Source organism: Miscanthus floridulus, chromosome 10 (genome assembly GCF_019320115.1).
Source record: "Miscanthus floridulus cultivar M001 chromosome 10, ASM1932011v1, whole genome shotgun sequence".
Classification (NCBI taxonomy): Eukaryota; Viridiplantae; Streptophyta; class Magnoliopsida; order Poales; family Poaceae; genus Miscanthus; species Miscanthus floridulus.
Window position 1 is genome coordinate 16,504,175 of NC_089589.1, and position 4,480 is coordinate 16,508,654.

At 39.1% G+C, this 4,480-nt stretch overlaps 1 pseudogene; it reads right to left on the reverse strand.

Moving 5' to 3' along the window:
* Window positions 1-647: 647 nt before the first annotated feature.
* LOC136488081 (cation-chloride cotransporter 1-like) lies at window positions 648-4,137 on the reverse strand (annotated as a pseudogene).
* Between the last annotated feature and the right edge of the window lie 343 nt (window positions 4,138-4,480).

Consider the following 4,480-nt stretch of genomic DNA (forward strand, 5'->3'; position numbering starts at 1 on the left):
GCGAAAGCCAAGCAAGTTAACTACCAACTGGCCGCCACTAGCCTTCTGGGATTCAACATGCACAGCAATGTTGATGCTGCCCAGCCATTGAGAAACAATGGACTGCGACAATGAACTTCAATTACAAGAAAGCAATTGTAATAACAAGTAGTTCCAAATATCAATAGTTACATAACTTCAATGTTAATTAAAACAATGACCCAGCCTTCATATTACGAGGAGAATGAAAAATGGGTCTTCAATCTAGAACTTCTCAATATTTATTTATATGATTACATAACTCAAATAGTAACAAATAGTTCCAAATATGTACATCAATAGTTACATGCTTTCTCTCAATAATATAAGAAAGAAAATCTATTTTTATATTTTACCGAAGGTGGAATACAAAATAAAACAATAGACACATCATTGGAGCTTCTTCTGTATATAAAAAATAATCTCTAGACTATGTATTTTCTATCCGTGCAAATGTCTTCAGTCTAAAGAATGTAACTAAATCCTATGCAAGTATTCATCTACAAAATTATAAACTCAACAGTAAAATCCATGCAGCTAGCTAAGCATGAGAGCAACCACCATCACACAAACCGTATATATAACCTCCAAAAGGAACTAGCTAGCTTATAACTGTGTATCAAATCCAATCATGTGAAAAGTGTGACAACATCTCTTTATCCCCTAACTATCAGCATACGTGGTACGTTCACGACAAGCATATCCATATATTCCAGAGGAGGTGGTGGGAGGCTCACCAGCACCACGCCTGCCATCATATGGAGTACTTGACGATAGTTATATTCAGCTTTAGCATCATATAGAGGAACTTTTCAACCTTCTCTTCATTGACCACGACTTGCCTGCCATCCTCCATCAGTGGCCGCCCTTCTCTTTGTGCAGTCTCCTTTATCAGAGAAAGGTATGCTCTGATTCTATCCTGAGCGCTTGCGTATTCTTCTTAGCATTAGTGCTGATCTCAGAATGCGCTTCCATTGACATCAGCTTGCATCAGCAGATCATACACAGATACTTTTTCACACCAGCCTTTAGCTCCTCGGCTTATGTGCCCTCTTCTGCTATGCAGAATACCTGAATCTTACAGCTTTCAAAACCATCTCTGGCGAGTAGGAGCTGAGACAGCAGAAGCATTAGTCCTCCATCCCTCACAATCCATCCAGTATATTGGTCAATGGTCCCATACAGTCTCTGGTACTCATTAGGCCACTCATCAAGTCCTTTCACAATAACAATAGCCTTGTTAGCAATAATGCAGACATTTATGATGCTGATAAATGATGACAGTATCTGTGTTAGATTCTCGCGACGCCATATCTCAGGAGATTGCATGACAACAATATTTGGTTTCAAGTTGCCTAGGCCCATTATCTGAACAATGCTGCTGAAACCGTCAGATATTGAGCTCAGCGACACCCTCACAATGCTTACAGTCGTCACTAAGTTGACGATAAGCTGTATTTGCTTCCTCAGCTGATTATTCATGGTAATCACCATCAATGACTGAGACAAAAATCGACATGCCACGGCCCTTTTTCTTCATGCAATTGGCAAAATCTGCAAGTTTTGGATGGCACGTTACATTTTTTTGGAAGCTTACCCCAAGGGCAGCAAAATATAAGAGGAATGGGGTACCAATTTTTTGGATGTACGTTATTTGCTGCACGAAAATAATGATAGTTATATAACATGGAGATAGTACAGCAATGATCTCTCTTGGTGGTGGCCATTTTTTCAGTGGCGGTTCGTAATGTATAGGCGCCACTAGAAACAAAACTGTGGGTCCAGATCATGAACCGCCAGTGTAAATTCATTTTTACTGGCTATTTTTTTAAGATTACCGCTAGTAAAAATATATGATTTCTACTGGCGGTAGTCTTAAGAAAACAACCAGTAAAAATATATTTATAGTGGCGGTTTTCATAACCTAGCGCCACTACAAATAATTTGAAATTAATTTTTTGAGTTTTTCAAATGATCTCAGATGGAGAAATGGTCTAAATAAAAATTGTAGGATTCAAAAAGATCTACAACTTTGTAGTTGACAGCTTTTTCATTTAAAATCATTTAGGACGTAGAAATTTTGATTTAAGATAAATAATTTTAAAATTTATATATTTTTTTAATTTCTCAAATGGCCTCCGATGGGAAAACGATCAAAATGCAAGTTTTAGATCTCGACGAGATTTAAAAGTTTGTAGTTGAAACTTTTTTCATTTGAATTCATTTAGGACTTTAAATCTCAATTTTAAAATCTACGGTAGTGAATACTAATGGAGTATATTTCTGCTCTTTAGTCATAAGTGACTTTGGGGTGCAGTGGTAAGGGGCGTAACGTACGAGGCTTGAGGGTGTTGAGTTCGAATGAAAACAATCAGAACCGTGTACGGATGCCTTGTGCGCCAGCCTCCTCAAATAAAAAAATTTGCTATCTTTTAGGCCAATTTGCAATTTTTGAAAATCATTTGTAGTGGCGGTTTTCTTAAGAAAACAGCCAGTGTAAATCAATTGTAGTGGCGGTTCTCTCTAGAAGACGTTTGTGAAGTTCACGATTTTCACTGCCCTTTAGGCACTAGCGGTTGATACAAACGCCAATAAAAATACGTTTAGAACCACCAGTACTAATGTTCTGTGTACTAGTGCACTTGTAGCTCAGCTAAATAATGTTTATTTTCCATGTAAAAATATTCTACCTCCCGGTGATCGGAGGCTTCGCAGAGCCAGTTGAAAGTATGCAGTTTTAAATCCATCTCCCCAGTCACCAGCCTTTCCTTTTAAGCTGACGTAGTAGTAGATAAGGCTTGAGAGGTTAAGGGAGACCACGGTAAAAGTCCATGAGATCATAAACATGATAACTGTATATTAAGGGGAAAATTATTTGTCATTAAACTCAAATTGAAGAAAAAAATGATAAACAGTTCCATGAACATAAATTTCAAATTTTGTACACTTGTTTTCTGATTCAGTCTTCAATCACAGGCTTCTAAAGATGTTATTGCAATATTATTTACGGATTTACAGATTATAAAATGTAGACATACATTTTCGATTAAATTTGGTCACAAAAAAAATTATAGGAATGAAGAAGCATACCAATACATTGAGATGCACGGATCAGCGAAAGGACCCAGTGGTGTATCTTCCAACGAGGGCGCCAGCTAGTAATAATATTTGATTAGCCATAATATCTGTGTATGGTTTAGGGTTTAGGGTTGGGAGTGATTAACTTGAGATTGAAAAATGATGCGTTGTTACTCAAGCAACTCCACAAATTCTACAACAAAGAGGATGTGCCTTGGGTGAGATTGGTTTGGGATACCTATTACACGGACAAAGCCACACACACTTGCAGAGAGCTCGGCTCCTTCTGGTGGCGCGATGTGATGAGACTCAATGGCATCTATCGAAGGATTGCTAGGTGCACTCTAGGAGATGGCTCCACGATCACTTTCTGGGAGGATCTATGGCTGGATTCAGTGCTTGCTGTCCAATACCCTAGGCTATTCTCCTATGCCAAAAACAAAACCATCTCAGTCCATGGTATGATGCTAGAAGAGGATCTAAGTGAAGTTTTTATGCTCCCACTGTCTACACAGGCCCATGATGAGCTGCTGCACCTTCAGGACCGCTTGGTTCAGTTACAGTATGATGACACCGCGGTAGATGCGTGGACCATGATCTGGGGCAATAAATATTCTTCTCGCCGGTTCTATTCATATGCCTTCAATTGGGTTGAAACTCATCCATATTACAAAGTGCTTTGGAAGTCTCACTGCACCCCCGTGTCAAATTCTTTGCATGGTTGATACTAGTGGATCGTCTCAACACCAAGACAATGCTAAAAGAAGGAACCTGAATGTTCAAGATGACACTCTCTATGTCATGTGTTGGGCCGGGATTGAGGAGGACATTGATCACCTGTTCTTTGAGTGCCCCTTTGCGGTACAGTGCTGGGCTTCGATAAACTTCAGCTGGGACACGTCTTTGCCGCTGCCAGAAAGATTTATAAGGGCGCATGACGTACACGGCTTGGAATTCTTCACGGAAGCGTCTATTATAGCGGCTTGGGAGCTTTGGAAATTGCGCAACGACAAGATCTTCCAACGCCGGGATCCCACGCATAGTATTTGGCTAGCAAATTTTAAACATCAATATTTGTCTCAATCTGTTAGATTTAGGGATGATCTTAGGTCATCTTTTTGTTTTTGGCTTGATGCTTTTAGTTAACTCAGGTTTGTAACTATGTTAGCCTTTTTTTTAATATATATTAAAACCACTGTGGGGATCTCCCCCACAGTCTTTTGCGTAAAAAAAAATCCATGTATGGTTGTATCGTTGTTTATCATTACCCATCAAACATTTGATTCCTACCATGTTTTGAAGAAATGAACCTTGCATACTACACATAGACCATGTGGCCTTAATTCCTACCTAAAGTGCTTCAAGAGGTGAATACATGGTGAAA